At 44.4% G+C, this 26,483-nt stretch overlaps 1 protein-coding gene and 1 long non-coding RNA gene across 10 annotated transcripts in view; one reads left to right on the plus strand and one right to left on the minus strand.

Moving 5' to 3' along the window:
- Positions 1-16,713, minus strand: part of LOC116850570 — a 61,541-nt gene extending 44,828 nt beyond the window's left edge. For 3 of the 9 annotated variants that reach the window (XM_032829011.1, XM_032829013.1, XM_032829010.1), the window contains exon 1: positions 16,165-16,713. The gene's annotated coding sequence lies outside the window, so the exon portion shown is untranslated. Of the gene's footprint in view, positions 1-13,280; positions 13,577-16,164 lie in introns of those variants that run through there. The other 6 variants (XM_032829017.1, XM_032829016.1, XM_032829015.1 and 3 more) reach the window with 4 other exon arrangements.
- LOC116850580 overlaps positions 1-26,483 on the plus strand; it is a 298,594-nt gene that overhangs the window by 25,550 nt on the left and 246,561 nt on the right. The gene's annotated exons all lie outside the window — the stretch shown is intronic.

Raw genomic sequence — 26,483 nt, forward strand, 5'->3', positions numbered from 1 at the left:
GAGAGAGAGAGAGAGAGAGGGAGAGAGAGAGAGGGGGAGAGAGAGAGATGAGAGATTGCCCGGACTCGATTTTCATTTTCTCGCGCGGAACGTATACGGGACGCATACGAGGGCGTGTGCCGACCTCATTTATGGGGAGGATGTTTTAGCATATGCGGAAAATTGCATGCGACCGATGAATCACGAGGGACTGTGACCGATATTAAAGTTTCGCGCGGCACGCGCGCACGTGAACTCGTCCCGTTTCTTTTTTCCCATCTCTTTTCTCGATTTTTTCCGCTTTTTCGTTCGCGGTGATGTCAGCACGTCAGTTCTCGAAACGCGGTCGAAGGGATGTGAAAAGCGCTCGCGAAAACCGAAACGGCAGAAACGATAATCGGTGGAGACGCGCCGGAAACCGCGCTCTAAATGGCGCTCATTAAAAACAGTGCAAATACATCTTCCGAGGCTCGTTGCGATTCTTTGGAACACCAATTCCGGGTGATTATTTGCGCTCAAATGCTACCACCCACGTTTATGACGTTGAACTTGCCGCTGGAAAGCTCTTTGAGCGTTTATAGACTGCCTCATTAGCAAAACGAGGAAAACTTTGTCACGCGCGACCATGTATCCATATGCTCGTGCGTTTTGGTGTCATGTATCTGTGCTTAAGTGACGCACGAAAATCCACGTAGAATTTTCACACTCCTCCGTGAAATCGCGTTTTATGTTGCTATTAGACGCGTGATTTCGCGCGCATTTCTTGAATCTCCGTGTTGCTCAATACACTGACATTTAACTCTATTTTTATTGTTTTGATTTTTAAACGATTATATTTGAACTTTCAATATTGTGTGAATATATATACATATATTGATTGTATGCGTATATTCCACGTTAAAAGTTTACGTTAGTTATTCATATACGAAGAAAATATTATAGTTATTTTTCATATGAATTCTCTCGAATTTTACTATATTTTTAGTAGTCCACAGAAATAGACTGTACGATCTATTTTGCTAATATTTTGCTAATAATTTCGTTAGAAAAGTTGCAAATTTCGCTAAAAGCATAACAAGTATTTTAATAGCATATTTCATCTTTTATTTATTTTATCTTTTCTTATTTATTTATTCATTATTTTAATTTCTTATTTATTTATTCATTATTTTATCTTTTCTTATTTATTTATTCATTATTTTATCTTTTCTTATTTATTTATTCACTATTTTATCTTTTCTTATTTATTTATTCATTATTTTATTTTTTTAGTTTTATTTCTAAAATATAAATAGCATATGTAAAATGAAAAGATAGTGAATTACTGTAAAATGTTGATCTATTCTTTGGTTAGAATCTTATTGTAATTTTTACTATAAAATTTTCTCCATGTATTTAAAAATCAAAACAACAAGAATGTTCAGACTTGGGTATCTGTGTTATTAATGCTTAGACATCGGTACTTTTATTTTAGTGAAATGTTATTTTTATTTTCTATCAATTATAACGTTATGTCTTTCCGATAGAATTAGGGTGTAATAGATCGATGATATGAGATATGCCCTGTGTTAAATATCATAATTAACGGCTTATTTGGAAAAATTTTCGCGCATTGATATTTGTTTTTATGTAATTGTGTAGAGAACAAATTTGATTTTTCGCTCATGTCAGCGCAGAAAGAAAAATTCTTGCCGTCACACATGTACGATGCTGCACACGGAAAAACAAACACTATATTCAAGCAACTGTTACTTGGGAGAGAGAACTATTACTTAAAAGAAGAAAAACAAACAGAGTAATCGCTTCTCTTAGCAGAACAGAATGATATGTTTCTGTGTGTGGTGGGCGAACGTGTTAATTCGCGCGACTCTCTTCAGCGATTGATTGCTTTCGGCATTACATCGGAAACATTGCATTGGAAATCTTTCGTTGGTTTAACACCGAATGAATTATACTACTCTTACGTTACACAGCGTATGTTAAGATAAATGATACAACAAGAGCCACTCAGGAGAAACGCGATGGTAGTACGCGACGTGAATGGAAGTGCAGTTCCGGCACACACTCTGGTGCGTCTGCGCTCGTCGTTGATTCCTTTTTACGCGGTTTTAGACTTTCCTCTTTACCAAACGATAAGAGGAAGCACTACATTGCGAAGTGGCTGGAACTTACATCGAGTGCTTTCGCAAATCCTTTGGTTTCTCGGGACGAGGGAAATATCGCTCGTAGCATTGTTCCGTGAGTGCCACCGATTAAATGTAACCCCGAGTGGCGTCACAAGGGACTGGCAAGGTGGGTTTAAACGCGGCTAGGACGGACACTCTGAACGATCATCGAAATGTCATCACGGAAACGATCGGAGAGCGGCAACAGCCAAGCTCCGCTGAGTTTCCGTTTGCGTGATGGGACGAGATGGGGATAAGAGAGATACTTTGGACGTCTGCCCCGAACTCGACGTAATTACTGGGTCGAGTGGAGCGCGCGACGCGATGCACGTGTATATGTATGCGTATATATACAGGGTGTTTCTAAATAAATACGACAAACTTTAAGAGATAATTTTTTGTCGAAAATTAAAGAGGGTCTTTCGTATAAATACACACTTCTATATCTCTCCCTGTGAAATTGCACGTTTTCCAAAGGAGCTGAAAATTTTTATTTTTCCTCAATTTTTTTGTCATATACTAAAAGAACATTTGTACAAACTTTGTTCTCTTTTATTTGCGTGACTCTTGATAAATATTGTCGATTAAAAATCGTACAATAAAGTAAAAGTGTTGCTTCGTATTATTCATTTGGTATGTAAAATGTTATGCCAAATGAAATAATACGAAGCAATATCTTTATATTTTATTGTATGATTACTAGCTGGTAGTATTTATCAAAACTTGTACAAATAAAAAAAATAAAGTTGTGCAAGTATTTTTTAGAATATTATATATATATATATGTGTGTGTGTGTGTGTGTGTGTGTATACATATATATGTACAACAGGAAGCAACGACGCTTCCTGTGAAATTGGATCGCTGCCAGTGTAGCGGCGTTTCAATAACCATCTTTTGCCGTTACGTTCTAGCGCCTGAATTATCCTCGGCTTTCAAAATAGACGCGTCCCGTCGCGCGCGGGAGCGCGCGACAACGAGGGCTCCACGGAGTTCGCATCAATTATCAAGTATCATTCTTTTCGCGCACGTGCACCGGGTGTTCCAGATACGTGCCGACGACTTTCGACTCTTCGATTAATCTGAAGTCAACCACTTAGGTGATATCATTAGCGAAATATGCGATATCGTTAGCTATGCCGAAATCGCGCGCTTGTGCTAATTAACTACGCTAAACTCGTCGTAAAACGGGAACACGACGATTCGGAAAACGCGACACTCAGGCAGATACGATGACTCCTCTCGTACTTGAATACTCGAGTACTTCTCTCGCACAGCAGACGTTAATATTTCAAACAACATTTCATATCCTGCGCGCGCGCGAGCGTATTCCCCTCGCGGGGTGCAAGATATTTTAAACGTCATCCTCATGACCCGCTAGTTCATTAAGAGCTTGTCATGAGCGCCTCTAATTACACCCATCATATTCCAAATAAGAGTCGCGGTGTTGCAATATCGCGTTGCAGAATGCAACGGGAACTATGGGATTACGACGAGTTCCTTCTCTTGTTTTCTCTTTCTCTCTCTCTCTCTCTCTCTCTCTCTCTCTCTCTTGCGCTCTCTCGCTTTCTCGCTCGCTTACTCGCTCGCTCGTTACTCACAGTTCCTACCGATGAGATATTATTGCTTGCGAGAGCTTGCGCACCACTGCCGATATTCGTACGACAGTCTACGTGATATTAATTTTATGATTTATTGCTAGCCAGACATATAGACTTATCGTGGGTACGTGAGGGAGCGATAATGTGACATAACACGCATCTCTATGGAATTGCATTTCCGTAGCTATCAATGCGCGCGGCTGCCTCATCGGTGTAGTTTTTTTTGTCGGTACAGTACGCGGGTCGTAGTCGATATATAACTACGCCCCCAAACCCAATTAATTGAACATCGTCTTTGGTTGGCGCCTCGTTTCGCTTCTGACTCGGCTCGGAATTTCCAATAATTCCGATATCTCGAGAGGAAATCTGATTAGACTCCGGTTGTTCCTTATAGACTTGCCGCGTAATGGCCACGTCCTATACACGTGTCTGCCGTATCAATGCGATCGGGTGACAAGAAGAAAACAAAAAAATAAAGCAAAAAAATATTGCTGAAGAATTATTAAAAAATGGTGATTTACTTGTAAATGAATTGACGACTTTGGCATATTCTTTCCGGATCTCGTATCTATCATTTTCCGATTCCCAAGCGGAAATAACATCTCCAAGGGGATAAAATGTCGGCGATGTAACGTCGAAACTGTTAGGATCCACGAGCACGACGACGTACGTGAAGACTTTATTTTACCACGCTTTCGCTTTACCCGTAACTTTCGTCTGTCTACTAGTTTTCGTCTTTGAAGAAGGTTCCTAAATGTGGAAAAGTAATTCTTGGCGAGTTGCTCGCCTGCGCCATTAGACTCTTTGAAAAGTCCTGAAATCGCCGAGCCACGTATAAGCGCTTCTATTGAATTTGCGGCCACACGAATGTAACTATTCCCGCGTGTCCCCAAAGGCGAGCCGGTTGTCCTCGCGCAAAGGCGGAAGAAAGATAGACCAGAGTGAGGGGATGAGATAGAGAACGCGTTCGACAAAAATATCCCGGCCGTGTCTGAAATAAAACGCGCGCTCGAGAGGGAATGAGACGGGCCAGAGACGCGGATGGACGCGATTATTTCCGCTGCGTGTACGAAGCGAGCTTTTTTTTTGATTGCTCGCCGAGACGTCGCGTCGCCTGTGCTGCAATAATGCGGAATAGCAATGCCAGAATATGCATTATTTATCCGTCGGCGATGTCCTCATGCACGCTTCAACGATCGCCGTCGATTCGCTCCGAAAATACGCGTTTATTGGAGCGACGGCGCGTACTGTGCGCGTGGGCGCGCGTTTCGATTCGAATCAGCCTCTCGAGTCGCAATTTTAGCTGTACTTTGGACCTGAACTTTCTAACGTCTGTACATTCCTGAAGGATCAGTGTATGTGTAATCCAAGTCGAAATTTCAGTCCTACTTTCGACCTAAACTTTCCAGCGTCTGTATGTTCTAAAGGATCAGTGTACGTTTGATTTACGTGGAAACTGATGCCCTACTTAACGACTCTAAATGACAGAAAACGTATAAAATATCATTTTTAGGTTCTAAAGAGGATCTCTAGACAAAGCCGAAGTAGAATCACAAGAATTTAACTTTAGAGTCAATCAAGGTAATCGTTAAATGGAATATTGAGGTCGAAAGAAGGATCAAAATTTCGACTCAGAGTTATATATGGAAACTGAAGTCCTACTTAGCACGTCTGAGCGCAGAAAACGCACAAAACGCCACTTGTAGGTTCTAAAGAGGATCTCTCGGCAAAGCTAGCAAGTTAAGTAGAATAGAAAAGAAATTGATATAGACTTCAGAATATCAAAATGCGAACGTTAAATCGAGGTCGAAAGTGGGGATAAAAATTTCGACTCTGATTCACACGTGAAATTCACTCGGCCGGCGTGGATATAGCACAGAAAAGTGTTTCGCGATGCATCGCGCCGGATAATCGCACGGAATCCCAGTCGGTTATCGCGCCGACGCCAGCCGGCCGTTTTCCGCGTGGAAACACACACAGGGGCTTTCGCGGGGCCGTGCGCGGCCGTTCTTGTCAGTGACCGACGGCTAAGAAAAGCTTCAGGCTTCGCGACGCGGCGCATATATCGGGTGGCGCGATATTTCTGCGAGTTTCATGAGGGCACTGCCAAGTGGCGCGAGAGCTGCTATAAAGCGGACCTCGCGAGCGATTGGACGCGCTTGGAGTCCATTGGCGGAATCGCGAGATTTATACTGGCTCGGATGTACCGCCGACAAACAAACGGAGACGGTATTGTTGCGGAAAAATAATCGATTTGGAGTTGAGCCATTGAGCCGAGCACTGCTATGCGAGCCGGTAATAATAAGTCGGATATTTTATGGGGCGCCCGACATGCGTATACAATGCGTCGCGCCGCTTCTGCAAGACGAATGTTACGGCTTTTCGGTAAAAATCCGTGTCGTAATCGCGGCCGATTTTCACATAACTCGGCGACGCCGATTTTTATAGCGGCCCGTGTGTCGCCAGTTTACGGTCGCGTCGTTTCGCAGCAGAGTCGGCTCGATTTCGCGCGATTTCATGTGTAAGCTTGCACGCGTCTTCTCTCTAGCATATACAGCCTGTCCGTTTGTTTTCTCGTTGATTGGCGGTGGATCAAGTCGATTGGTAGCTTCACCACGTCTCTCGGACGGGGAAAAGCCGTTCGGCTAATTTCTCGAGTCGAGGGATCAAGTACCACACTAGAGCGCTGATTACGCCCGTCAGAGCGCTATACTTTCATGACGTGTAGTAGCCAGATACGGCTCGCAAGCTCTATGCTCAATTAAACACTGCGCCGCGAGTAGTACACTTTAGAAACGCGCTGCCGAGGAGAGCGCAAACTGCACACGGTCCGACTTACTTTCTGTTGCTTTTTGTTACTTTTTCCTACCACTTTGCCCGACTCGAGTAGGTGCCTCCTTCAAAAAGCGGCTCCCATTCACATTGTAGCGAAATTCAACGAGAGCCTCGCGTCGTCTCACCTAGTTTCGTCTTTCACCTCACCTCACCTCGCCTCGTCTTACCTTGCCCCGACTCGAAATTATCTCCCAGGATTATTCTCGTTCCTCTCTCGCGCGTTCTCCGCGTTGACGGCGCGAGACTCGCTTCCGATATGCATGAAATTACCGTAACCGACTGTCGAGGAGCCGGGCAAAAGGAGCGGAAATGTCGTCGCTGTCGTTGTCGTCAAAAATGTGTCGGTCCGAATTACATGTTCCATACTGAACTTTTCGACTCGCCGCGATTTCGCTGAAGATTGCGAGATCGCTTAGCTGCGCTCGAGACGTACGTTCGTACGTCGTCGGGCATGTCACGGCGAATGGAAATGAGACGGCCGCGGGCAACGTTTTACTCGCGTTTTCGTCGTAACGCGAGACGTGCTGGAGACGCGTATGTAGGATGAAAATATTCGGCACGCTCTTGAACGTTGAGTCTAGTAACGTCTACTTTCACGTTTAGATCCATTCTTGTCGCCGGCGTCTATTTCGACGTTTCGACCCCCGCATAATTCAGCGTCAATAAATAGGCACGTGCGTTTAGTTGTCATCGATTTGTTCTACGAATAAGTCCATGGAAAAATTACCCGCCGAACGAATCGCGACACTTCGATCGTGTTCCGACATCTTGGAAATTACGACATTATCATCTTTTCTCTCTTTCTTATTCTTCTTTCTTCTTTTCTTTACGATATATGCGATTAGGCCTTGTGGACGACGCATTGAGAAAGAAACGTATTCATGACTATAATCATATAGAGAAATAATTATTGCAGATTGTGGTCACAAGAAAACCATTTTTTTAAATTAAATTCTATCATAACGTCGTGATAATAATCCCACACATGCATATTACAACCGCACGGAGGAAACGGCATAGTTAACCCACACATCTGGTTGTGTCCCAACCAGATTCAATATTGAGCTCGACCAGATTGATTGAGTGAGTCAACTGTTTCTCCCGTATACCACCTTCGTATTAGAACAATTCAAAAACTATAGTTGGAGTCAGAAGCAACTATAATTCTCCGTTAGATCGATCATTTGTTTCTGTCAGCGCGCGACGCACTGTTGTGCCTCGGAGAAATGTCCACTTAGTAGTAGTTGCGCGCTCAGCGCCGATACTAAGGCCGCTCTTCTGATGAGGGATGATACGGCGAGGCTGGTGTGGCCCTTTGCAATGGTAATGCCCGGCGCTATTTGCAAGTACAAGCGGCAGGAACGCCAAGAATGTCGGCCGTTTCTACACGGCGCGCCTACAACATCGTGTATCTCACTCACATATCACGCATATCGACGTTAATTTCCCTCCGTTGTTTACCGTCGGGCAGTTTCAAGGTATCGAACACGACCGCGCGACACGTAAACGCGGTTGCCGTCGCGGCGTATCGCTCGATTTTCGTGCGAAAACGAAAAGCACAAAATATTTTGCGGCCGTATACGCGATTTTCACGTTACCACGCTGAACGACGCTGATCGAGAGTCTCTTATAAATATGCAAATTTGTATAACGCGCGAATATTAATGAAGCCAATGGCTAATGTTTATAAATATAATGCCCATCTATATTTATGATATAGGGGGAAATTATACGGAGCGACACGCTATAAATTAGTACCTCGCGCGCATCTTTTTTTCTGACATTATGTAAAATGTCTCGGGGATAAAATGACGAGTACTTTACGTCGCGAAGCAAATCTATGCGATATCAAGGATAAAGAAATCGTCTGTTTGCGTGGAATCTACGTATGCACGAAATAGAATATCGGTCTGTCTGTTCTCTAATAAACTCCTGAACATTTTGATCAATATGGACCAAATTATGCAGTTACCCTCTAGAACCTTGCAAAAAATATCGACCACTTGAAACTTGGACATGCCTCATCCCAACCTTCTGATCTGATCCCCTTGATACTTTGCGATAACCCGGGCAACACTGGATAGGTTTCGGGTAATATTTCGTAAGTATCGAACCAACCAAAAGTCAGCTCTCTCATGATAAAAAGATGGTATTCTTGGCACGATATCCCACGATCACGCGATAGTAGCTTGATCATCGTCATCGCGAGACGGGGGAAGGCGGTATCGCGAAGGGGAGAAGCCGCCTTCGACGGGCAGTTTGTGGTCCTGGTGTGTCGCAGAGATATAAACCAGATTTACTTCCCTCCTCCCTCGAAATTCGGTTTCATCCGGGGATTTGGTATGGAAATTCGTAGCGGAGTTACGAAGCCCGGGGCGTTTTCCGGATTTGACCCCGGCGGCGGCGACGACAACGACGACTCCAGGGGGAGCCGGTCCGCTGGGACGGTGTGATCCGGCGTGAAAATAAAACGACACTTTGTATGACGCACGTAAGGATATCCACATGTATCTAGGGATCTTGATGGATCCGACACAGCTGATCGCAATCGAGCGAGCGAGTCGAGCTCGGCCGCGGTCGTCGGCAGGAATAAACTTGAAAAAGCGTGTGCGGCCAATGCCAGAAAGAAGCGCGCTTGGAACCGAGTCAGGGAAGTATGAAAAGGTCAGCCCTCTCTCGGCTGGCGCGTCGTTAACGCATCGCACCGCCAACGGTTACGTCGCTCTAAATTGTATCAGAGTTCTCGCTTGGCTGAATTGCCGACTTTATCCAGCGCTTTGTTGCATCGGGCGGTCCGCGCGCGGATTTCTTCCTCGTGCAAGTGTGTCCGCGTGTTTTGATAGAAACGACGACGATGACGGCAGCGGCGGCGGCGCTAAGCCCCGTACATAAATTGAGCATAAATTTCGCGTTTGACTGTGCTCTTCTGTGCGACGCAACGTATGCGCTTCGCAAATCGCACTCGCGTAATCAGTTACCACGCTTTGTAAATTATACGCCGCGCACACACGAGCCGCTCTGACCTACATCATTAAAGGGACAGATACAAATTAGCTCGTCAGATTTAAGTGGATTTCTAACGGACGGTGTGCCTGATGCTATGGACGTAGGTGAAGAGAGTTTGGGGCGCGGAGGGAATAGTAATACGTGTCGTCTCGTGCGGTTGAACTTAGAGCAGATATTAAACACGTCGATTGGCAAACGGGATATTTTCGGAGGGGTCAATATCGCGAGTTCATTCCAGGATTTTACATTATTCTCGCAGCAGCTAAATATGTACAGGGTATCTGACAATTATTGACACATTCGTTGCGTAGAGAACTCATTAAACTGAACACAAAATTTCTCTACGTTGCGCAAATAACTACATAGAATTTTAAGTTGCTCATTAAAGAAGATCGGTGCATTATCGCGCATCGATCCTCTTAAATTAATAATCAAGAATTTACATGGTCATTTGCAATATGATAGGAGAGGAGAGATTTTTTGTTCAGACTGACCTAATGTACAAGCACACGACGGAAGTGATGTCGCCATCAGACTTCATTTATTAGAGTTCCTCAGGTCAGAGTTAGGACACCGTCCGCAATTTGCAGAGAGAAAGTGAGTGAGTGAGTGAAAGAGAGAAGTATACTTGGTCATTTCAGTCTTAGAGCTTGTCTTTCACTCCCACACACGTCATTTCTAAAAATGGCGAACAGAATAACGGATCAATCAAAAATCATCATGCTTTGTCCTAACCTTGACTAGAGAACCTATTATCATATCGATCACTCACTAATCTTCTTTGATTAATGATTCAAATTTTACACGGTTATTCCCGAAATAGTAAATAGCGAAATTTTATGTTCAGTTTGATGAGTTTTACCTGTGCACAACAGGTGTGTCATGAGTCGTTTGTTAGACACCCTGTATATCTTGAAATGAACAATTCGCGTGTCGCTAATATTAACTGAGGTCTCGTGAAAATAAGACTTCGCGCGGCTGATTGAGGAGAGGTGCGCTTGGCTATTAAAATCAGCACTTCGGCTTCGTTCTAGTTAAGCGCGTTAGTCACAGAGAGAGAGCTGATCGAAGATCTATTTCGATCCCTGTTTGCGGCCGTAAACAAGAAAAAAAAATGCGAAAACGCGACCGATTTTATCGACCACTTTCACAGCCGACCCTCGACACCTCTCGGTCAGCTGACACTTTTAAGTTGACGCGACGGGGATTAAATTCCAAAATAACTGAGAGCTTTCGCGATAGAATTCGCGAATGTCATAGAAATATCGGGTCGAGGCAGAAACGACGAAATGCGTCCGTCTTCGTTCGCGTTGAGTCGGATGAAATCGCAGCGAAGCCATTTGCATCGCGTGTAATTCGATTTGCGAGCGAAAAAGGTATAACACTCGCCGACGGGTCTACACGACGGGCAGGATTCTTAATCGCGTTTCGAAACCGTCTTGCGGACGATTTCACTTTGCGTTTCCCTTTGCAACTTGGTTCGCGACGGAATGTCGGTCGCTTAAGCTCTCCGCCGGACATTTTCTCGGGTTTCGCCGCGTCGCTCTAGAGATTCGCGTTATGTAAAATCCAGGTAAATACACAACGACGTTTCACATTTCCAAACAGCGCCGGTTACTTCTTGCTCTCTGACACGAGCCAGCTCGAACTGGAGAAACGTATAGATAGGTGAGAGTTGCCGAAATCAGTCTTCTAAATCGCATCTTGTCCATTTCTTCGTTATTATTGGAGTTCTTCTAGTCAGAGATAGGACAAAACGTAATGATTCCTGATCGGCCCGCATCCTGATCCGCCATTTTCAGGGGTGATGTGAGTGGGAGTGTGAGAGAAGCTCTAAGACTGAAATGATGAAGCTTTTCTCTACATCCACTCATTTTCTTCGTACAACTAGCGGACTCCTAATTCTGACTTGAGGAACTCTAATTATATTATTGAATATGAACAACATCCGACGGTAAAGATGAAGAATTGATGATCATGGAGAAACATAAGTAAAAAGTTGTTATTTTGCTCGCGCTACAAACACTTAAAATACGATTGAGGTACGATCAGGTACGATTTAGCAGGCCGGTACGACAACTTTTCTCTATTGCGACGCGACGAAAACATCGGGAGCGATTCACTTGTGGAACGCGTTCGGGAAAAATATGAGGACCCCGAGCGTGACGTTGTACACATGTAATTTCAGCTCGTATCATCGGATCGCTTGCAGGATTCATAGAGCAAACACACGAGCGGCACGACGGTCCATCCTGCTGATTCTCGTCGCAAACACACACAAGGACGAGCGGGCAGGCGAGCAGGCGGCGGGCAAGGCAGCCGTCTTCCGTAAAAGCCGTAGCGCTTGTGGAATGAGTTTGCGGAAGTACGGTCGTGGCTACTTATCTCATAAACTTACGAACGTTACGTTGGATTTACGGGCGATAACGCGGGAATCTCGGCGCGCGCGCGGAGATCGAGGAAAAACCGGCGCGGCGCGGCGCGAAACACGGGAAGGCTATTTTAACGGGTGTAACGTCCGACGTTGGCCTCACATCGGAGGGGTTCGGAAATGGAACGAAATCCGATAGCGGGCCGTCGGCCGTGAGAACCACTTTACCGACATGCTCATCGAGGGTAGGTAGCTAGGCTAGCTAGGCAGGTAGGTGGATAGATAGGTAGCTAGGTAGATAGGTAGGTAGGTAGGTAGGAAGGTAGGTAGGTAGGTAGGTGGGTAGGCTTCGCCTTTCACACATCGGGCTAAAGGGGAGGCTCTTATAAAGAACGGAATTGCTTTCTCGAGAAACATGCTCTGCTTCTGTGGCAAAGAACGTACCTACGGCGGAACTTGAATTACTTTTAGCCTCAGATATATTCCTCAGAGAGATGATGACTCCCACGAGATATTCGTCTCTCCGTCTAAATTCATGATTCGCACCGCTGAACGATACAACGGTATACACGTAGACGCATTTTTCTCATTCCGGAAAATAAAGCGATTCGCCTCTTTTCTCTTCTTCTACTTTTTCTTTTTCTCCTTCTTTCGCTACTTTGTTTTTATTCTCTTTTTATTCTCTCTCTCTCTCTCTCTCTCTCTCTCTCTCTCTCTCGTTGCGAGAGAGCGTTTGGCGCGTAACACTGTCGTTTTATCGCGCGCTTCCTTGACAGTCGCGCTTAATGAGGAAAACTCGAAAATTTACGTCGCGTCGAAATAATGACGAGAGCCTGCCGGGAGTAATGCGCGTCGCGATTCCGCTCTCAATCATCCACGGCGTCGCTCGCTGTGTCGCCAGAGGGACGATTTATCGTTTGCGTGACGAAAGTGAAATTTTGCACAGCGGAGCGGAGTAAATGTTCGAGCCGCATAATCATTCGCTCGCCGAGTGCAAATCCTGAGTTGCGACTCGACGGAAATTCCGCGCAGGAAAACGGCATACTCCGTGGTGTGTTTCCCCTCGGCGCGAGATGATGATTCGTCTCACTTTGATATTCCGCGGTGTATGTTATCTGGACGGGCGCGATGAATTATTGAGCCGCATCGCGTAATGGTACACGCCACTTATGAAACCGGCTCATCAAAGATGTACATCGTCAGGCACTCGGCGGGCATAAAAATGTTCGCACACGTGGCGCGAATCGTCAAGTGTAAGTGCATTAGGAAAAGATGAAGCGATAGCCCGCGTCGCGGCCCCGACGAAACGGGCGGGAGCTACTTACCACGTGTGTGTGAAGGGAGGAAGAAGAAGAAGAGGGAGCCAAGTTCCGAGGCGACGCACAGGGTGTAACATACACACACATATTAACCGAGCGAGAATTTTCGTCGTAAATCTCCGTACGCGCCCCATCTCCCGTGAAGTCCGCAACGTGTAACTCGTTTTGCAAGAAAGAACAGCCTAAACATATCGACGAAATAACCATAAAACACTCGTATAGTCGCCGGAAGAAAGATCGCGAACATTTCCCCTTTATCTCGATAAACCCTCAGAACGCATCTAGCATTCAATAGGAAAACTTAGAGCACAAAATTATATAGTACATACGGAAAAAGAAGGTATGACGTATACAGACGGAAATATTTAATTGTGAGCAGAGCATAGAGTTATATGAGTTATCCCTAGTTATCTTTGTGATGGTAATATGTACGGTTGATATGGCTCAGTTATATCAACTACATGAATGTAGCTACGCGTGACCTGATTGCGGCAACCAGAAATCGGTTGGGGCAACATTAACCGTGGATACGCTCTGGTTGGAGCAACCAGATGTCATTGCTGCAACGCCAGTAACTCAGCAACTGACCGTAGTTATGCAAGAATGATCCAACCCACATGAAGTACGTTTCTATCTTTATTTTTGAGGAAAATGAAGATGAAAACTTGATATATGATTGAAGAAGTATAGAATGCACTGAGCCTTTCTTTTTAATCGTTCAAGAGTAGAGTACAGTCAATTTCTTCTTCAAAAAATCTGATTTTTCTTATATCTGTCCGCAGTTTTCATCTATGAATATCTCTTTTGGAATTATAGAATGCAGGCAAAGCTTAAACGAAGCTTGGTTACAATACTGGTCGCAAGAAAAGTCAGGTTTTTTTAGAGTGCCAATAATGATTAGGGGATGTCAATAACTGAGCGTTCTACCCCTAGTCCTTCTCACGTAAAAGGTTGCAAAAGGAAAAATGCGTTTGACGTATACTGTCGAATAATTCTACCCTCCCGCTGTTAAATGAAATTGTCACTAATAATTAAGAAATGGCTCTTATAAGTCAGCACTTCTCACTTTGGTTTTATTCCCCGAAAGCCAGTGAATAAGTATTTATAGCAATATGAGTTCTCCAAGAACTATTAGAATGGAAATTCTCGTATGGATATGGAGGCGGGTTGCGAAATTTATCGAGGCAAAATTGTTGCAACCTATTTTCCACCGACTACGATAACATCGCGACAGATATGAGCTCCCAAAATCGAGAATGTTCATTGCGCTTCTGGAACATACGGTAAGGCACATTTAGCGGAAACGCGAGAGGAATATTTTTGGCCGGTGTTTTTATCGTCGCGGTGGTACGAGTTATTCCGACGGGAGAGTGTCGAATTTGACATTCGGCGGGCGGTTTTGTAACATCGTGTAATGGCGGCCTGCATTATTTGTTTATCGCGAATGAGCTCTGTGTCTATTCGTTTTGATGATCCGCCAGGGGATATTTTAACGCAAATTGCGGCCGACATTTGTGCGTTTCTCCTGCCGCTGATCCTGCACGTTTCAGCCGTGACCGTAAATGTTTTCGCGCGATTATGTAAAAATGGATGCGGGATCGCGCCACGAATACGTGATGCATGCAGAAGAAAGAAGTGAGAAGATATATCGCTGCGAATGTAAGAAAGAGGCGCCGTGCCGTCGATTTGCGCTCGCAGGTACAAAATCGCTAATTATCGAATCAATCGGCAAGAAAATGAACTCACATCCTTTTTAACATTCGCCGGCGCTTCTTCTCTTTTTCGTTGGCACATTGTTTATCTGTTTTGAGACGAAGGGAAAACCGCGTTGCGCCGCGTTATATGACGCGTGTTCGCATTACGTGCGCGGCATCGGTAAGTCTTCCTTCTCGCGTTCCACTTTGAAATATTAATTTATATGATTCTCGCTATACACACGAACAAAGTCTCGCTCGAGCTTATGATTCTCGACGATATCGATATCAGAGGGTACCGAGACGGCTTTTTCTGCTTTTGCTTTGAAGCTAGTCTCCTTGAAAACTACATAAAACATATGAAAAAAGATCAAAAGCGAAGGGTGGTATCGTTATATTGTTTTCCAATAAACTGATAATAATCCTGGAATTTCTCACTGCGTCGACCAAAATTCCCGACTTTTCGTCCTTTTCGAAACCTTTCCTCAGAGACCTCAATTGAAATCACATATTTCTGTATCCTCTTGAGAACACAGAATGTTTCTCTCTTTAATTCTAAATAAAGTATCAATCATATATGTCCCTAAAACTTCTCGTCAAACTAGATTCCCGACCTTTCGTCCCTTAGATATATTTTATTAACAACACATACTTTCTCCTCTTCTTCTCTTGAGAGCACAGCATGTTTTCTCCTTTAATTTTAAATAAAGTAGCGATCATACCCGTCCTTAAACTTTCTTGTTACATCAAACCAAATTCCCAGTCTTTCGCCTCTTCTGACACCTTCCCTTAGACCTTTTTAATTAAAAGCACACATTTTTCTGCGTTCTGTTGGGAGAGCGGTAGGTTTCCTCCTCAATTTAATTCCTTAATTAAATACTATGTCATATACGTCCTTTTTCGTAATCATCTATTATACTTGTAATATCATAGTTTGTAGAAAGTATAAGAACGGGTCGCGTTATTTGCCGGGGATATTTGCGAGGGATATATCTCGAGTTTCTTCTCACACGGCGATGAATCGTGCTGTGCGCGAATGCACTTTTTATCGAAACAAAGTCGCGTACACGCGCGGGACACGTCGTCTTTGAGGAGAATATAGATGCGTTAGTAAGATATTCCCAGAACGCTATTTCTGCGCTATCTCTCATTAATAATCCATCGCCACCGTGCATCTATCGTGCTTTGCGACTTACCGGGCGCATAATCGCGGGGCACCGCTGTCCGGCCGATCCGTCCGGCGCGTCGGGCAGAACTAGAGGGAGAGGCAGAAGAACGGCGGAAAGAGAGTGCGAACGGGGTGCAAAGCCGAACGTCGAGCACGGGGTGAGCGCGCGCACGGCGGTTTCACCGTGCGAAAGTTTTCTCAAGTTTTCCGCGACGGTGTACGGCAACACGCACGCACGCACGCACTCGGAGCGAAAATCGATAACAATGAGCGCCGGGGGTGAGAAGGGTTAGGCGGGTCGAGCGGGAAACAAGATGAAGAAAGGAAGGAAGAAAGGGAAAGAAAATCGCGGAGAGAGAACTCGAGATTCAACGGCGGACACGCGACGACGGCACGCGGGCACGCACGCGGGCGGCCAGGTAGGCGCGCACGCATGCACCACTCAATGTCCCGCGCCACCGCACACGAAGATGACATCACATCCGTCACGTCCTCGCGCCACGGAAGCCCGCGCAGCACTGACTCTTTCTACTAGCCGCTCTCTCGCCGACTCGCGCCCGCCGCCTCGGCCACGCGAGGAGAGATCCGTGCGACGAGAGAGAACGGCGCACAGCACAGCGCACACACATACACGCATGCACCGCACACATGCATACACACACACACACACACACATACACACACACACACACGGCGCTTTACGCGCTTACGTGCGCGCGCGGCTTGAAACTAGGACTGACATTAATAAAGCTGATTAACGAGGCAGTCGATGAACCTGAAAACGCGTAATACGATTAGCATTATGTTCGCGACAAGGTATTGCGCGAAATTTATTTCGCTACTACTTTTTGCCGGCGACGAGTTGCGATGCGTGTGCTCGTGCGTCTCGAGGGCTCGTCTGCTTTATCGGGAGCAGAGGTCAGCGCGAGGGGGTTTTGCGTGAAACCTACCTGGTCTCTCTTCGATTCAAACGGGAATGCTTAATAAATAGCTTGACGAAAGCTGATTGATTAGTAAACATGAAGCGCTTTGACCTATCAAAACGTGATGTTTTCGCAACAGCAGCCCCGGGCAGAATTGTGATTTAATGCATGCTGCTTATTTCCAAGAACTTCCTCTCTCTCTCTTTTTCTCTCTCACACGCACACACACACACACACACACACACACACACACACACACACACACACACACCGATTGAATGAATCTTCGAGAGGAACGGCTGTAATTAAAAAGTTACAGCTAAGACGGCGACGGTTGTTCGCCTCATCGTAGTTGCTAATTGCCTCCAGTGGAGAAGAACGCTGTCAAGATCAATTGATCGGTTATCCGTAATCAAATAAGTTACACTCCAGAAGAAGTTCGAAAGGTCAGACGAACCCGTCCGCTCATATCGTTACTCTCCTCATGCCTGACACTTTTCACTCATCGACTCTTTCCTCGCCGAAGTTTCCGCTGAAAGCTCGGAGCTTTTCCGAGTCGCGAAGAAGGCGTCGATTTACTTGCACTGGGTGACCTCATTACCTGCTACATTTCGCGGTGCGAAAACGTTGAATGTAACAATGTGGATCGAAGGATTGAAGTCCTCTATTATTCCGCGCGGTATACTATATATAGATAGATTACTCAGAAATAGACTTTCATGATTATTACAATGTATAACAATTGATGGAAACTCTGCAATTTTCTTAATCACGTTTATGAGGCAAATATACTGTATATAGAATTAATCATTAAATTTGCATTACACAATAACGTATTGTTTTATAGATTTATGTAGCTACAAATTCATTAAAATTTACACATTCATATTATATTTTACGTGACGTACTGTTTCGTGCAAGCTTCAATCATTCTTTTTGTGTTTCTTTTGTAATTCAATTTTGTCATTTTATAACAAGTATGAATGTCGCCTAATTTGTCACGAAGGATTCAACGTTGCTGAATTTCGTGATTTAATATATTTAAAGTCGCTGTAAATTCACGTACATCAGTCTACCGAGGTTCTTAATCTGTATTAATGCCCGCGTCCGCGAATACACCGTCGCTCGGCGTGGGTATACACGTCAAACACGTGTTGCTACGCAATAATTCGTTGCGTTTTCGCACGGGCCCGCTCGATTCGGCCGCTACTCGTCGAGTGCCAAGCGCTTAATTTGCGCGGAACGAGAGATTAATCCTCGCGTTGTGAAGCGATTTCGCATCAGTCGGCTTCGTCCTCGCCTGCACGGGGCCGAAGGGAGGGCGGGAAGGTGTCGTCAAGTGCAGCATACATGTTTCTGGCGGCACTGTTCGAGCACGCTTGTGTTAAGGACCGAATCGTGTGCACGCGTAGAAAGAGTCCCTCCGCGTTTTCGACATTCGACAATGAAAATAGTGGCTTGGAGTGCGCTCGATTCGCACTGCAATGCGCCGCGTGTAACTAACAATGCCTGTTGTTGCAACAGTATTTCTCTGAATAGTATGCGCGTGCATGTACATATCGGGTGGTGCGAGGCTAATGTATTTGCAACGTTCAGTCGAATGGATTTTTCGTTTCTCTACCCTTGGAACGACGGACAGATCTTCACGAATGAACACCGAGAACACCGAGGAAATTTCTCATTTTCCGTTCCTCAGCATTCTTTCACTCGCGTTATTCGATATTTTCCTAATCAAGAGCGCGGATTATTGTTTTTTTCTTTAAGTAAAGATAATCTCAAAGATGTAGAGTTGCGTTATCCACCCGGTCACATTTGGGTCTCTTCGAGCGAAAAGAGTTCTTTACCTGCAATCACCTATCATACGAAAACTCTCAATATTCTTTTGTGAGGAAATACTCAGATATTTCCAATTCGAGCAAAAAGCTCTTTGATGTTTCGCACGTTAATTGCAAATCATGTTGTACATGCACAATGGGAAATTGCCCCCCGGAGGGGGGGATGCAAAGGGATATCATTTATTTCCGAACATTGCGATGATCAAGTATCGCGTTGTTTATTTTAATCAATATGAAACGCGAATTATCTCGAGAGAGAAAGATAGGGAGAGAGAAAGAGAAGGAAAGAGAGAGAAGGAGAGGGAGAGAGAGAGAGAGAGAGAGAGAAAGAGAGAGAGAGCATTATGACGAAATACAGAAAGCCGTGTTTGCGAGGATATTGATTCCACGTGTCCCGCTCGGCTTGCGAAATTCACACGTAATATTAACGCAAACATGTAACGTCACGGCGGGCGCCTTGTTTCGGGGTGGGTGAACGAATTGTCAAGGCTGTAATCCGACTGTGATTAATGGATTAAGTCGGACGGATCGGGAAGCGTATCTTCTCATGCGATATTGCGGGATATCTGAAACATTTAACGAAAACAGGTTGCACACTCATAACACTATAATTGAGGCGTGACCGCGCGCCAGGCTGACTTTAATTTTTATTGAAGGCCAGATCCCGGTGGCGCAAATGCGATTGAGTGCAAAATTATTTGCACATTCTCTCTCACCCCGCCTACCGCTCCCGTCTCTCGTAGCCCATCGGATTAACCACTGTGCTGTGAAATAATTTGTCTGCAGAGATGCTGCGCGCCAGAGATAATGCGTGCGCGTACGTACTACAGCGTAGTTGACATCAGCCACATAGCTTATTTATCTCTATCTCTCCTCTTCTCCATATTCTAATTGTCATAAAGCCATATTAAAAAAGACATATATTACGCGTTACAGTGCGCAAACTTGCAGTAGTTTTCGTTACGTGAGATATCTCGGAACTGCTGTAGAAATACGGAGCTTGTAGACCAGCACTGCGACTTTACAAAGGCTCGAGGACAGAAATTCGATGATGACATTCCAATCGGCGTTGAAATCACGTGTTGAACAATTTGTGGGCGAATATTTGCACATCTCCTTTCACAAATCACAATTATCGATATATGTGATTTTCGTCAGAAATCGTGCCTTCGTTTTGACCCGCATGTTCCGGAGACATTAGTGGATTAATAGGTCGCGGTGCTCAACGTTTTTTCGTCGCATCTCGCCCGTTGTCTGGTCTCTTTGGCGCGTGCAATATTCATTATCTGGCCGTCGATAGTCCGAGAATAAAAAAATCTCCGTGACACAGCTGGTCGGACGCGAAATAATCCCCGGGGGATCGCCGCCACTCGATCGCACGCTCGCTCGCTCGCTCGCTTGTACTGCAGCGCATCGCGGATATTCTATTCTCGAATCCGTTTCAATCCGCCGGGGACTGGCACGTCTTCGAACGGACGAAAACCGTCACTTGGGCGATCTAATAAATATCGACGTGTACACTGCACGTTTGTTCCTCCTGCGAGTTCCTGCTGCCTCTCATCCTTCACCTCCTCCTTCTCCTCCTCATGGAACCTTTCTCCTGCGAGTTTCACGGTAACTCAATATAAGCGGGCTCGCGCGTCGCTAAGGCGTTACAGAGCCCGACCCAATTTCGCTCCGAATCCGGTGTAACGATTTCGCTTTTGACCGGGCGCTTCCGCCTGCATCGCGGAGACAATCTCGTTAGTTGGCCGTCGTCGTCTCGCCCGACCGGAATGGAAAAACTGATCATCCGCTACAAAGCCCCCGGAGTTAATGGAGTGCCCAAGCCGGCGACCTTGCGGTTTTTAAAATTCACGACACGTCTTACGAGCATGTTGTGATGGTCCTAACGAGATTACAGATCGCTATAGAGAGTGACTTACCGCGTCATCTTTCATCTACGGATTCTCCGGCCGATCTCGGTATCGATTTCTCGTTAACGAAAACGCCGGCAGACCAACGGTGGTCGTTTTTCCCCTCTTCTTCCTCCGATCTTATTCTCAATGTGGTTATCGAGGGTGGAGAATGGCGAAACTTACGTCGCATGGCGGAATCGATGAGTAAGATTGACCAAGAGTTAGTCGCCGTGGGACGTCGTGTACTCTTACGAGATCGGGTAACTCGATTTGCAGGATTAAACAATGATGAAACGTACAGAGAAAATGGCTCCGCTGTCTCGCGACGCTACAATTCGCGATTCGACGTGAGGGAGTTAATGCACGGGTATTTGTCAAAAGTAAGAACACGAAAAGTTGGTAATTTCCGCCCGCCGGAATATACGGGTGTCAAATATTTACTTGGCTAAGTGGAATTAGGAAGTTGGATCGCGTGCCGTTTTATGTATTTTCTCTCTAATAAATTCATGCAGCGGGCACGCAGACGAAACCGCCGATCCGTCAGCTCTAAATGGATCCGTCGACGTTTCACATCGTTCAGGTAGGCACCGATCACCCCTTGCACTCTGGGTTAATGCTTATCGACTATTTGTACCTTATTGGAAGATAGGAAGGCGCTCTTCAAAGAGGCGCGTATATATAATCCCCCTTAAATGTTCGAAGAAAGACGTAACATTTTCCCTACTTTTTCATACGCGCGTCTTTAATCCCACCTGATTCTGCCTGCGAAACTTCTTGTCTCCAGCATTTCCAGAGATCCTGCTCTATCTACGAGTCAATATGCAACGCAATCGTGAGACTATGTCCGACGATTTTTTCGAAAACTTAATTAGCAACAACGTTAGACCTCACGCGAATAAGGAGAAAAATAGACTCATAATATATTCATGAAAACGGTACATTCAAATATCATGTTTTCCAGCGGAATGTATTTTATTACGCCACACATGTACACACATATGCATATAGCGTAATTAGACATTTTCCCCCTATCGGGAAAATATAATATTCTCCGCGGAAGCTCTTCAAATATCAAAATATAATATGCTCGTACTCCCAACTCGTCAAGCACATTAATTTTACTCGACAGAGTATGCGAGAGAAATTGCTTCGTATTCAATTACCTTACTATTACTCCAGATTAGTTATTTTTTCTACCTCATCGTGTATGCGCGCGTGAAAATAAACTACAAAATTTACGGAATGTGTGTATGTGTGTGTGTGTTTATCACAACGATATCCACAATGTTTTTACTAGTTACAATGATGGGCAAAACAAAGTCCTAAGTGCAATTAATTAGTGTTTTAATGGCAAAGTTCTAAGTGCAATTAATTAGTGTTTAAAATGCAAAGATAAAAATTTCGATAACATATTTTCTTCGTAAAAAAAAAAATTAAACTCATCTTGACTTTTTTAAAATGAAACCTTATTTTTTGTATCCATAGTTGTAAAGAGAATCAAAATAAATTTGATAATAACTAACAATGTTATTTTTATTGTTATTTTACACCAAAAAAGAGCATAGTAAAATAATAATAAAGAATCTCAAAACAATATGTTACATAGGCATGCAGAAACATAAAAATATTCCAATCGATGTAACATATAAAATTATATTGCAAAGGGTGGTGCTTTTGTGTTGCAAAAAAAAGATTATATTTCGTGCACGAACACGTGTTCTGAGCATCTAACATTATTCATTACATTTGTTCCAAACATTTATTCCGAACATTATCGTATTTCTGTATGTATTTTCCATGTATTGTGAAATGTTAGTAAACATAACATCATGAGTTACTAGTGAATTTGTTTTGAATTCTCTTTACAACGCTACGGATAAAAAAGAGATGGTTCCATTAAAAGAAAATAAAGATGTCTTTGATTTTTTACGAAAAGATAACGATCTCCAAGTTTTTATTATTGCATTTTATCGCCACTTAAAAACCGATTAATTGCACCTAGAACTTTGTCCTGTCTGATCATTGTAATTAGTAAAAACATGACACCGTTACGACGAACACCCTTTATATGACAATTGAAAATGTTCCTCAAACGCTGCTGCGATCGTGTGACGATTTATGAGCCGGCTTTTCCCGGCCGCTGATCGTCGACGACGAAATCAGCCACAATGGTAGCGTTTGTTTCTGGGCGAGACGGAATCGGGTTGCATCGAGCTGCCAAGGATCTCCCAAAGCGCATCGCGTCGCGACTCCGCGGTAAGAATTCAGGCGCATCTTTAGTCTGAGAAGAAGACAGAGAAAGAAGCAAAGAGAGAGAGAGAGAGAGAGAGAAAGAGAGAGAAAAGAACATTGGCGGGGCGACCCAACGAGACGAATGTCTCGAGCGTTTTCTCGGTGCGGCGGTCGAGTATGTGACGACGAGTGCTGTTTCGAGGGCCAACGCGCGAGCGCGCGTCGCCGATGAGCGCCAGATTTTTCCTGGACACGAGCTAGGATCAAGCTCTCCGCGTCGCCGTCGGCCAAGCTGCCAAGAAATCTATTTGCAGCAACGTCACCACGTTTTTGGACGTCCAAGGCCAGCGGCTAACAACTCTCTTATTTACCTTTATTCGCCCTTTAAAGCTCGACTGCGCTTCCTCCGATGCGCGAGCGTATCTCCTACGTCCAATATTTGCAGGCACCGGCGTGCCTGCTCGCCGGTCTACTCCAGTCATCTTCCTATGTACACTTACGGAGGAGCTACGTGACCCGGAACTCGAAATGCTAAGTAATCCGTCCCGACGATCGCGCGAATAAATATCCGTTTTACTTCGAGAAAATTACACGACGATATTGATATCGCGCCAATTTCCGCGTCGCGATCGCCTGAAAATGCTCGGGAATTCATTAAAACGTCGTCTCGTTACGTCAATTGTCTCTTCCGCGTGCTGCCGTGACGTCACGAGTGCCTAAGTTTCACTGGGCTGTTACGAGGGATTTTGTAACTGTCGACATTGCCGAAATTTCACTCAGTCGGCGTGGCCGATCGCCAATTTCCAGCGCGATCTCTTCCCGCCACCGAGTCCATTTGCATGGTGCTCGTAAATTTTGCTCGTAAATTTCGCCGATACGTGCCGATGATTACTTTGTGCGCACGCGAATTTTATTGCTCTGACTTATCGTTCCTGTGATTTGTACCACGAAACTCTCGAGGAGTACGTGTCGCGAAATAATACCACCGTTTTATCGAGTACAGATAAATCAATACACAAAATGCAGTGATATATTAGAAGAAGAAAAGGGAAAGAACTTTAATTACTTCAAGACTTCGAATTGATGCGCGACACACGCAATTATAATTACGATAGATATATAAAATCACATCGAGATACGTTATCGTCGTTCCCCTCCGATAATGAAATATCTAGAAACGTCATTAACCGGATATGGGGTCGTTCTGAACGAATGAGGAGGATCTTCCATCTTCCTTCTCTGGACTTGATTACTTCCTCAGAGGAAATCGGGTCAGCCCGATCTAGTCATGTTGGCTACACGTTTTGTTTATGTATTTGTTGTGAAAGCAACAATGGAGTAAAGGGATCACAAAATGTTCTTTTTAGAAGATTTCAGGAAAAATATATGTGTGTTCTAAAGGAACATTTCGCAATTTCTTCTCCACTGTCACTTTCGCAATAAATACGTGAGACAAACGTTTAAATACGTAGCCAATATAACCCGGCCGACTTGACCCGATCTCTTCTATTTCTTGTTGATCTCGCAAGCGCTCACTCTTTCAGAGCCGGAATAGAATGTCGCGAGATTGGATGCAATTACCGCGCTCCGCCGGATTCCAAGCGCTAATTCTGTATTCACGCGCAATTTTAGAGAGACGTAATTCATTTAATGACGCGTTTCTATTTCTACGTTGAACGTAGAAAGAAACGAAGGAGGACACCTCGGTCTTGAGTGTCCTCTTACTTTTCCGGCATAATTAATGACGAATAAAATTTACAATTTTATGATAAGAGGGATTTTCTAATAAGACGATTTCGTCGATATTCTTGTGTTGTTTTTTCTCGAATTTTTCGTTGCGTCTTAAATATTTGTTTTCGATAAACAAAAGTAAATGCATTTATTACACTTCATTTCGTACACTGAGAAAAAATGTAATTATAATCATATATAGAGAGATAATTACTATAAATTATGGTTAAGAAAACTATTCTTTTTATTTTAATTCTACTAATTTATTTTAATTCTAATAATGTTGACGATAATAATTTAATAAGCATATTACTATTATCATTTTATTAGAAAAATATGGCGGCCAAAAGTAATTTTAGTTAGATCAATCATCTTTTTCTCTCAGTGTATGGTAATCGCTTCAGTCAGAGGCTTGAGGTGTAAAAAGTATTTTATCGAGATTTTCTTCATGTCATTCTTACCTTCCACCTATTGGAGGGGCATTCGATCGAGCAGGTTCATTGGAGAAAGAAACGCAAGAAGCGGCACAACGTTACTCCCGTGGAGAAAATCGATTGCTGACTGTATTTGTTTCTATACAATTAAGCTCTGTCTATACGATCGATGCTGATACACTGGCGTACACAATGAAGCTCCGTCGATATAAGCTCCAATTCCAAGGGAACTCCTCGGTGATAATTGCGATAAATCACAAAATCGGCTTTGTCCGGCTTTATTGGACTTCGACCGACCGAATTTCTGTTTTTCTTCTTTTATCCTTTTTAATGCACTATGCGCTATGCAAGGCGAATGTGACAGGCGACGCGGTCGTAAGACTCGCGCGAAGAATCGATAATAATTCTGTTTCGAGACGCGAGTCTCGACCCTTCGAGCTCACCGGAGGATTCGGTGGTTGCGACGAAATCGAGAACACACCCTGCAGAAAATAGGCGAGAGTTCACTAGAATCGACAGGACTCCGAACAGGCTCGCGATTTTACGAGTCTATTAATTCTCGCAGTGTCGGAGATCAGCTGTGAGACCGCAGGTTTATCCTCGCACTTTTACAACGCGAAAAAATAAAACAGAAAGAAACGTTCTAAAAGCGATTTCCAATTTCTCGGAAGATAAAATCTCGGCTATTGCGTCGCGCCCTTTAGAGGAGTCCTTTCGATTCGCCATGATTCATCGATGTTTCTTCTTCTTTTTTTTTTCTTTTTTTTCGCTTTTCTTCTATGGGACTGGCGGTAATGGTGGAGTTGTACTGGGAGATGAGAAGACTAGAGTCAAGAGTCGTATTCTCTGTCTCCCGGTCGGGCGAGATCGCGATAAGCGCGATTGTCAACTACCAGATTGGTCCTCCGATTTGTTTGTCAATGATTTGTACACGTATTGCAAATTATAGATTTACTCCACTGCTCATTTCTGGTTTTCTTTTTTTTTTCGTTTATCTCTTTGTCCTCCTCGTTTCTTCTCCTGCGCACACGCGACACGCGCGCGATTCCGCTTCACAACAACTATTAGCTTTCTCTCATTTTTTTAAATATATATATATATATATATGTATATATGTATATCGTTTACATTTGTTGCTACGTCCGATTTCTCTCTGCAAATTATTTCCCGAAGTGCTACACACACGCTCGTGCTCTCTCTTTCGTTGCGTGCTCGCTCCCTGTCTCTCATTAGCACACACACACACACACACACACACACACACACACACACACACACACACACACACACACAC

The sequence above is a fragment of the Odontomachus brunneus genome, unplaced genomic scaffold (assembly GCF_010583005.1).
Source record: "Odontomachus brunneus isolate Ranch 3 - 2012 unplaced genomic scaffold, Obru_v1 Obru_scaffold_149, whole genome shotgun sequence".
Classification (NCBI taxonomy): Eukaryota; Metazoa; Arthropoda; class Insecta; order Hymenoptera; family Formicidae; genus Odontomachus; species Odontomachus brunneus.